This window comes from Cryptomeria japonica, chromosome 10 (assembly GCF_030272615.1).
Source record: "Cryptomeria japonica chromosome 10, Sugi_1.0, whole genome shotgun sequence".
Taxonomy (NCBI): domain Eukaryota; kingdom Viridiplantae; phylum Streptophyta; class Pinopsida; order Cupressales; family Cupressaceae; genus Cryptomeria; species Cryptomeria japonica.
This window is the reverse complement of record NC_081414.1, coordinates 60,069,208-60,080,299: the sequence shown is the minus strand read 5'-3', so window position 1 is coordinate 60,080,299 and position 11,092 is coordinate 60,069,208.

Genomic DNA, 11,092 nt, shown 5'->3' with positions numbered 1-11,092 from the left:
TGTGGAACCAAGAACTCAATCTTTGCCACCTATGGGTTATGAGATTGATTTTGACATAACACAATAGCAGATAGATGCTTTTCTTACATTACCAAGGCATGCTACCGAGCTAAGATACGATGCATATGAAGAAGTTAAAGAGAAAGTTAAGATGAGCATTGTAGTACCCAAGGCTACAAGGAAAGCAACAGAAATGATCAAGGCATTAATGGAGAAATTTAGAGAAGGTTCTTCCTCCACACCTGTCAAAGGCACTCTAGTAATCACTGAGGAGGAATCTGAAGCCCAAGAGGCAGCTATTACACTGAGCACCGAGTTGCCTAAAGGGAAAGTTTAAAAAAGGAAGAAACAAGATACATCAAAGGTATCACCGACTCCTTCAGTAAAGCGCCCAAACACAAGATCATCTGCAGTGTCACCGAGTAAGAAACCAAAGAATGTTGTCACACCAAAGGTAACAAAAACTTACAAGAAATCTACTCGGAGACTCATTTTGACTAAAGCGTCCAATGACACCGAATCTGAAGACAAAAACAAATTTCAGATTGTCAAGAGTAAAAAGGTAGATGTACATAGTGTTGATGATTTTTGTGCTAATTTGAAGCAATATGGTGGATTTGGAGCATTTAGATATGTTAAGTATGAATCCAGATCTGATGATGAAAAGAGACAAATTGAAGAAGTCGTAATCTGCACACTTCTAAAATTCCGATTAGTCCCATTGGAAGTATCTAAATCTCTTCCAAATGAATTATATTTGCATATTGATAACAGGTGGAAGTATGCCATGGACTTAGAGAAACAAATGAGAGCAAGAAGTTTGGTACATCTCTTTCCAGACATTTCGGTAGATGAGATCAATGAACATCTGAAAAACTGCCACACAAACTTCCTAGTCAAGCAAAGCCTTGAAATTGATGAATGGCCTTTACTTGGATGTAGAGAATGAGACCAAAGAAAAATGGCAGGAAATCTTTCGAATCAAGAATGTTGGTGAGCAAGTTGAAGTTGAAATAGTTGATGTCACCGAGCAAGATCCTGATATCACCGAGAAAGACCCTACTAACACTATACAAATTGATGAGGATATCATGGACACCGAGGCACAAGAACAGGAAATGATAGAAGGGAATGCATATGCCAAACTGGTATCCAGTGAGTCCATTTTGGAACAAGTTTAGCCCTACCCTCCGGTCACTCAGCCTGTTTCAACCGAGGCCCTCAGGATACTGAACAAGGTACAGAGGGTCATAAGTCTAGAGAAGGAGAAGCTACTTCTCAGGCCACCGGGGAACAGACTTCTCAAGCACCTGCAAACACAGAAAATGTTACAACCGAGACCCCAAGCACAAAAGCATCGAAGGACACAATGAAGGCTACATCAGAGGTTCAATAAATTGACAAGAGTGTTGCCTCTACTGAGCAACCTATCAAGGGTCAACAAGCCTCCCAAGCCATTGTGTTAGTTCAACCGGTGAAAGGTAAAGAAAAGAAGATGAAAAAGCATAGTTTTAAATTAGATCTGTCAAAACCAATAGTGTTGCCGAATGTAGACATATCCAAATTAAAAGGGCAAGCACTCATTGAATTCGGTGAACTATGCAAAGCCAAAGCAGAAGAAGAAAAACAAATGGCTATTCAAAAGAAAAACAAAGTACTTCAGAAGGTGAAAGCACTCTTAATAGATATGCTACCTGAAGCTACAGTGTCAAAAGATGTAGCCATCCATATTCAACTGGATGAACTCCTAACTAAAATAGAGACATCTGGAGTAGACGCATCTGAATATTTGAGCAAATTGAAGGACAAAGAGCTCACTGCTAAAATAATTGAAGAGGTATAGAAAGCTATTGCTATTGGCAAAGTAAAACTAGTCAAATTTATTGTTGAGTTGTCCCCTCAATTCAAGCACATTCTTTATTTATTTCAGAAACTGTACATTTTCTTTATTCATTAAAGATATCAAAAATAAAATAGAAGTGATTGAGAAAGAGATCACCAATCTCTCAAATAAGTTGACCACTGAGCCAAACTCTATTCAACATTTCTATTCAAAGTTACAAAAGCTCATGGCTCAATAATTGGAACTTAGGAATGAAGAGCACAAGATCGGGATGGATATAATGACTCTTCAGACATTATTCATTCCTCATCTTTCATCCGTCCAAGAGCAGATCAACAAGGCTACCTCCCTATCCACTCAACAAGAGGGAAGCACTTTAGATGGACTAATTTCACCGTTAGCTAACATTACAGCTCAGAATTCACACATGGAAAGTATCAAGGATGCCCTCTCTGCCGCTCTTACCGATGCAAGGACAAAGTACAAATCCATTTTTGACTAGTTGCCTCCACCGAATGGTAACTAAGTTTTGATGTTTGTCAAGAAGGGGGAGTGAGTATAGTATCAAAGTATCAAAGGGGGAGTGTAGTATACAGGGGGAGTATACCAAGCAGAACAGAGTATCCAAATGCATAGTTAATTTGACAGTGAACCGGTAGTGAACAGAGTAGTGACAACCGAGCAGTTAATACAAAATATTGATCACAAAGCATGAAAAATCAGAGTTTTGTATAGTATATTGATAAGGGGAGTATATCTGAATATACTATTTCATTGACAAATGTATATACTGTCAGTTTAGTCAAATTTTGCAAGTATATAGATTTTTGAGTTATGACTTTGAAAGTAGTTTTGTCAAACATCTCAACTAATGTCAAAAGGGGAGATTGTTACTACTTACTAATTTGCCATTAGTTTTATATCCAAAGTCATTCTATATACTTTAGTTGGTTACTACTACCAAAATATTCAGTCGGTAAGCACAGAGCAGTCGGTTATAGAAGAAAGTAGTCACAGAACCTAGTATACACCGAGCTGTCTACCGAGTAACACTCTATGTCTTCCGAGCAACAAAAATGATATACCGAGCTAACACACACCAAGTGAAATGTGTTACCAGATTCATTGAACCTAGACACATGTGTGGAAACGTGTTACAAGATCGAGGAACAAAGAACCGTTATCTCATTGGAAATTGCACTTAAAGATTTTGTATGATTTGGAGGTCATCTATCCAATGAAATATTTTGTATGGTTATTCATTCGATAAATCATGTTTGTAAGATCGAAGCAATGAACCAAATCACTAACATAAGAGATCTATTTATACAACATGAATTAAGGATCAAATGTGCATGTGTGTATGAGTGTGAAGAAACAGATGTATGAAGCAAAACATGTGTAATAGATAAGGAAGCACTGAGCATTGTGACTGTCAGAGACATAGAGGTCACCGAGAAGGATTTCAGAGAATAGTCAAGGAACAGAGTAAACAGAAGGGTTTATCGAGTTACTTAATTGGTTACCGAGGTATGCTATAAGCAAGGTAATCTCATTTTGAGCACATAGAATCTGCTATAACATTTCAAATGTAAAGTTGCAGATATTTGTAAAGATTTTATTGTAATATTTTGAGTTGTAAGAGAAACCTTTAATAGGGTAAAAGACTCTAACAAAGTCTATAAATTGTAAAGCCTTTAACCAGGTGCATCATTTAGAATAAGTGTTGTAAAATCCTTTAGCAAGGTAGATCTAACGATTTTGATACTCCTAACAGGGTAAGCTATCAGAAATAGCTAAACATGTAGCTCTAACCGAGCAACCTTTATTATTGTAGTAGTGAAGTTGTGGGTGCCATCCCCACCGCAGTTTTTCTCTCTAATCAAGAGTTTCTGCGTAACCAGAATATATGTGTTATGCAGTGAATCATGTATGATTGTTATTTATTTGTTTTAGCTTTATGTTATGTTATAGCAGTTTTTGGTTTATGCATAACAGTAAAGTTATTGTTGAAGAAAGGATTTGAAGTACTGATTCACCCCTCCCCTCTCAGTACATTAGCTTTCCATATTGGGCCTAACATTTGTCTCCATCATGAATAACTTTTCTAGCATACTGCCATGGCCTCCCCAATAATACATGACATGCATCCATTGGAATGAAATCACACCATATTTTGATCCTTGTAGATCTTTCCTCTGAAAGATTTAATTAGACGTCTCTTATCAATTGTGACTTCATTCCCCTTTTTGAACCATGGAATATGCTAGGGATGGGGATGTTTTTCACATTGCAAGTTTAGTTTATCTACCATTTCTCTAGAAACCATATTCTCACAACTACCTCCATCAACAATTACTTGACATTCCTTTCCTTCTGAAGTGCATTTAGTGTGAAATATCTTGGTTCAAAACTAAGAATCATCGAAAACCTTAGTCTTGTTTTCTCCTTATTTGGGATTACCATTGTTGTTCTCATCACGAGGCTTTCTCCTACATTTGATGAAACCTCTAGTTCTACTCCTTTATTCTCAGTTTGAGCCAGGTTCAACTTGGGTGTTTCTCCTTGATTTATTTATTGCATGTTATAATTTGAACATTCAAATTATTTGTGGCCTTCTTCTCCACACCTAAAACAAGTGAAAGGCCTTCTTTGTCTTTCTCATCCTTTATCGCTACCATAACCTCCACCCCTCTAAAATCCCTTTTCTCTTCATTGATTTTGAGGTTCTTTTATTTAGAGCATTTTAGCTATTAGTTGCTTTTTTACAACTAGTTATATTGTTTTTGTTTTTTTTCCTTAAGTTCACTTAGGAGTTCTTTCTTCTAGTTGCTTTAGTTGTGCATATAGTTTAGCTAGATTTGAACTTTTTTCAGTTCCACATGCTTGCACCTTAGTTCTATTTTGTATTATTTTCTTTTGAGTAATATAGCATTTATTTGTGCAGTTCTTATTTGCGGAAGGTGTTTTGTTTGTCATTTGATCTTGCAAGTGCTTGTGTTGCAAAATTCAATATGGTATCACAACTAGGTTCAACAAATCGTTTCTCAAGCTTTGAGGGTTTCTTTACTCAGAAGCACAAATTTTCTTTTTTGGTGGATTTGGAGGTGGCCAATTTTTTTTATCAACTTTGGAGAAAAATGAACCTTACCATTGCATTAGCAGTGTTGAAAAATGCTAAGATCGACTGTCGTTTCGTGAAAATCTAAGCAGTTGAAATTTGAGGTCAAATTGGCTAAGGGAAATTTTTTTGAGACAAAATTAGGGGATAGCTAAAAAATATGGGCATCTAAGAGAAAAAAGGAACTTGCCATCACATCCAGAGCGGCCAAGAACCTTAAAACTGCTTGTTCAAATGGCAAAATTAGAGTAATTGAAAAATCAAAAAAAATATGGGGGGACAAAAAATTGTACTATACCATGCAGATCTGTACATACGTACCCCTGGGTGGTGTCATTTTCAAAATATCATGTCTATTCTTATTCTTTCAATAAAAAATTCATTACTTATTTATGTGTGGGTGTGTGTCCATTAAGGAAGGGAAAATAAATCAAAAAGAATGTTCCAAAAGTCAAACAACCCACTCTCAAATCACAAAGGACACGATACAAATTTTTGCAGCCCTTTGGTACAGGCAAGGACAGGTCTATATAGTGCTAATGTCAGCTTTTTTTTGAGTTAATTTTTTGTGTCCCCTCTAAACAAACTCCCTCCTCTATTTTTGGTACACTCACCTAGATATTTAATAGGACTTGAGAGAATATACCAAGGACCAAGAGAATATTTTGGCAATTTTTGTTTTGTACATGGAGCCTAAGATTTTTGTCACATCAACATCCCAATCAATACCACATCAACAACCCAATCAACCTACCATATCAACATAGTTGGTCAACCTTTGACTAGTTTGACATCTATAAGCCCCAAATACTTGCAGTTGGTTTTTTGCCCATAACTTCATCATATGAGCTTCGATTTTTGACTTTTGCATATTATCACAAAGTTGGTTTTGATGTTGATCTTCTTGTGGTGGTAATTTTGTTAGATTCTACTCATGGTGACTATTAAAGGCTTCCAAAGTCTAACTTGTTTTTCACATTTTTAGGGCCATAACTTGGGTAGACGGACTGTGTTTTTCAACTTCTACATATCATTGGAAAGCTCTCAGAGTCCTCTATTGAGATATGCTACAATATTTTAAAGATTTTTTATGAGGTTATTAGTATTTTCAAATGAATTGATTTCATGATTTCAAGCTTTATCTTCATTCTGATTGTACTAAGGTGTGTTTTTTTGTTGTGGGGGTGGAGGTCAATTTATCTGTTTTAGATCACATCTCAACCCTATGGAAAACTCTATTGTTCATCTCACACCCTATAACTATCAAACGTGGAAGGAACAATTGACTAGATTGCTCATATCCAAAGGTTTGTGGTCTACTTTGGATGAGACCGAACCCACCTTTGAGCATCTATTTGAGGATTTTCAATAGAGAAACAACATGGATGAGGCTATGAGATTGATTACCATACATTTTTTAGAGTCTCTTTTTTCACCTTGAGTCTTGCACTACTCCTCAATCCATGTGGACTAAGTTCAAGGATATTTTTGGGATAGTTAATGAGTTCAATAAAATGAAACTAGATCTCGAGTTGACTACATTGGTACCTAATTCTTTTCCTACTATTGAGGACTTTCTAGAGAAGTTAAAATCACTCAGATCTTTGTTGAAAGGTTGTGGAAAGAATAAATTTGACCAAGAGTGTGTCTACTTGATTTTGGCTAAGCTTTGAGGGTCTTTATAGGTCTTTGCTTCTACATGTTATTCTTTCATGGATATTATGGGTACAACCTCCACTTTTCCCTCTTTTGAGGTCTTTTGTGAGCAGTTGACACAATAGAAAGCTTTGTTATCTCATCAAGATTCAATTTTTCATTCCTTTTCCCAAGCCATGGTTGCACATCCCTCTAAGGGAAAACAAAAGAATAAGTTGAAGCCTAAGAAAACTTCTTCATCAAACAATGAGAGTTCCTCCAAGCTCCCTTAGCAGTCAAATTAAAAGTCCAAATCCACTCTACCACCTACTAATTTTTCTCTATCTGGTGAGTCTTCCTCCAAGACAAAGAATAAGTCTAGTGAACCTTGTATTTTTTGTGGTAAGGAGGGACATCCTGTCACTGGATGTTGGAAGAGACCAGAGGCTTTAGAGGAGGCCATGTAGTTCATCACATTTCAGCCCCTAAATCTTCTTCCTCACACACGAGCAAAGGTCAAGCACTTTCAACATAGGCCTTTCCTTCAATAGCTATTTAGATACTTAATTTTAGTGCTTCTCACCATATGACACACTCTTAGGGTCTTGTTGATTCTTTTTCATATTATAGAACTACATAGATTGTAGTGGTGGATTCTACTCATCTTTCAATTTTTGGATTAGGATTTATTCAACTTGAGGATGATTTTGTTTAGGATGTGCTTGTTGTGATTAACATCTCCAACAAGCTTCTCTCAATGTACCATATTTGTCATTCTGAGATGGGCAAAACAATTGAGTTGACACCACATGATGCGATTAATAAAGACCTCCATGATCCTGATGTTATTTTGGCTACTAGGAGTGTTGATCCTACATCTTGGTTATACCACTTTGATGGTTTTGAGAGTCCAACTCATGTTGGTTCTTCCTTAATAGCTCATGCAGATTTGGTGAGAATATTTGCCATGGACATTTTAGTCATGTCAACCACAGGTATCAACAACCGATGAGCACTAAGTCTTTGATGCTTGGCCTACCTCAAATTTCTTGCACTGATGATGTTTGCCAAGGTTGTGTGCTTGGAAAGCATCACAAGGATTATTTTCCTCTGGGAGATCCCACTGTGCTAAGGCACCCTTGGATTTAGTTCATAGTAACCTTATGTCCTTTCTGACTCCATCTTTTTTGGGGTCCAACTATGTTATCACATTCATTGATGACTTCTATGGGTGTACATGGGTGTACTTTCTTAAGTACAATAGTGATGTCTTTGATTTCTTCAATAGGTACAAGGCATTTGGGGAGAAATTTTTTGGTCTTTCTATTAGGCAAATACGCATAGATAATGGGGAGATTATGTTAATCAAGCATTCTCAGACTTTTGCATTAAGCAGGGCATCCTTCATCAGCTCATAGTTCCTTATATCACTCAGCATAATGGTGTTGCCAAGAGTAATAATAGAACATTTCAGTAGATGACTAATTGCATGATCGAGTCTCGGGATATGGATGCAAGTTATTGGGTTGAGGTAGTGAATTGTGCTAATTACATTCAAAATTGGATGTCTCACAAGGCATTGCAATAGTTGACTCCTAAGGAGGCTTCGTCACATGTCTATCATGACGTGTCTTCATTCAAAGTTTTTAGGAGTGTAGCTTGGGCATTCATTCCAAATGCACAAAGGAAAGCCATGGAGAGGAAGATCCAACCATTAAGCTTTATTGGATACTATGAAGATTCCAAGGCATACAATTTATTTGATCCTATTTCTAGAGAGATCTTGTTTCGACAAGATGTCCAGTTTGATGAGCACTATCCTTTGGTGGACTCTCCATCACTAGCTTCTTCATCACTTCCTACTCCTTCTTCGCCTCTTAAGGATTCATTACCTTCTAAGGATGAGGATGATATTTCATTTTAGCCCCTACCACATTCTCCACCACTTCCTAAGTGAGCCCATAGTACTATTGATGCAACTAGAGATTGGGCAGGTTATCCTTCAAATTCTCATCACACTTGTTCATTGAGTTTAGGGGTCTCTCTTATGAGTCAATCTATTTTGTCTTACTGTCAAATTTTTTTAGATTTGGCGAGTATTCTAGAGTAGGATATGGTTATGGTAGAGGATTATTCGTCACTGATGAAGAATCACATTTAGGATCTAGTTCCTCTTCTCAGGGAAGAAAGTTGGTACGGTGCAAGTGGGTGTATTGTACCAAGTATGTTGCAGATATTTTCATTGATAAGTATAAGGCTCATCTTTTTGCCAAATGGTTTTCACAGGTTGAATGCATTGATTATTCTGAGACTTTTTTTCTTGTTGCCAAGATGAATTCTATTTGCCTTATACTTTCTCTTACAACTTCACAAGGATGGTCAATATATCATATGGATGTGAAGAATGTCTTCTTGCATGTTGAACTTCATGACGAGATATATATGGAATAGCCACAGGGGTTCTGTGCACTACTCTTCACTTGTTTACATGTTTCAACATTCATTTTATGGTCTCAAGTAGGCTCCTCAAGCTTGGTTTGGGAAGATGGACACATTCCTACTTTCTACTAGTTTCACACGTTGCCATTCTGATCCCACGGTTTACACTTACTGTCAGGAGGGAGATATTTTGATCTTAGTCTTGTACGTGGATAATTTGATTCTTACATGTAGTTCTTCTTCCATGCTTCATAGTGTTTATAGAGTGTTGATGGAGTAGTTTGACATGACAAATCTTGGTCTTCTGCATTACTTCCTTGGTCTTTAGGTTACTTAGTTTTCAGATGGGATTTCCATTTATTAGCAAAAGTATGCTCTTAATATGCTTAAGAGATTTAGAATGATTGATTACAATACTTCCCCTACACCATTTCAACTAGTTGTTGTGTTGTCTTCCAATTGTTCTACTCCTTTAGTTGCTGTTTTATTATACAAGTAGTTGGTTAGTAGTCTTTTGTACCTGACATACATTTGTCCTGATATTTCCTTTATGGTTGGTCTAGTCTCTCGGTTCTCTCACAATCCACATGAGAGTCACTAGAAGGTTTCAAAATGTATCTTGTGGTACATTCAATGCACATTGCACTTTGACATTCATTATACATCAGGAGACTTCAAGATTGTTGGTTTCATTGACTTAGATTGGGTCAGTGATGTTAATAATCGAAAGTCTACTTCTAGTTTTGTTTTTTGTCTTGGTTCTGACCCTATTGGATGGTCTTGAAAGAAGAAATCTACTATTGCATTATCATCTACTGAGGTTGAGTATTGAGCAATAGTTCTTGTTGGCCAAGAGGTTTTATGGCTTTGTCAGTTGTTGATAGAGTTTGATTTTCCTCTTGATGGTCCCACTATTCTATAGTGTGACAATTGGAGTGCTATTCATATATCTTGAAACCTCTAGTGGAGAATTAACAGACTAAACACAATGAGATCCACGTGCACTTCATTCAAAAATTGATTCAAGATGGTCTTCTCTGCTTGGATTACATACCTACAGAGGATCAAGTTGCAAACATATTTACTAAGACCATGGTGTCCCCACATTATCTTCAGTTATATTCAATGCTTAGTGTGAAGAAAGTTGTCCTTGGGGATCTTTTTGAGGCCTTCCTTTTTAGTAGTTCATGTTCTTTTCATGCATTACATCTCTCGATTTTGGATAGAGGTTTTTCTCCACGTGGTTTTTGTCCTTTTCTTTGCTTAGAGAGACTTCATTGGTTTGTACATGGGTACCTAATTAGGCCTTTCGTTTCCAAGACCCATTTTTTCATTCATGCATTTAGAGTTTTTTAACTCACCCTAAGTTTTACTTAAGGGAGGTTGTTAGATTGTTTTAGCTATCAATTGCTTTTTTATAACTAGTTATGCTTTTCTTTTATTTATTTTTCTTAAGTTCATTTAGAAGTGCTTGCTTCTAATTGCTTTAGTTGTGCATCTAGTTTAGCTAGAATTGAGATTTTTTAGCTCCCCATGCTTGCACTTTATCTCTCCTATTTTTAGCTTAGGGAATCTTTGTGCTTTCTTAACAAGCACCTCATTGTACAATTGTAAATCATTTTGTGTTCTTTTCTTTTGAGTAACTTAACATTCATTTGTGCAACCCTCGTTTGTGGAAGGTGTTTTGTTTGGCGTTTTATCTTGCAAGTGCTTGTATTGTAAAATTCAATACTTTCTGAGTATATACTAGCTTTTATACCCTTTGGAATAGCTCTCTCTTAATATAGTTCAAGTCACCTCATGAAGGAGATATTGCCTACTCTATTTTTCTTATCCCTTTAGAGCCAACTGGTAGGCCTCTTCCATACTACTAACTTAATGCATGCTTAGTTCATCTTGAATTAAAAAAATAATCCATTTACATACCTAGTAGCCATTTGTTCATCTGTTTCTTGATGTTCAACATGGATAAACAACTTGCAAAATTCATTTGTATAATCTTGTATAGCAGATAAGTTTTGTTTTACATTTTGAAACCTACAAAAGAGGGTTTG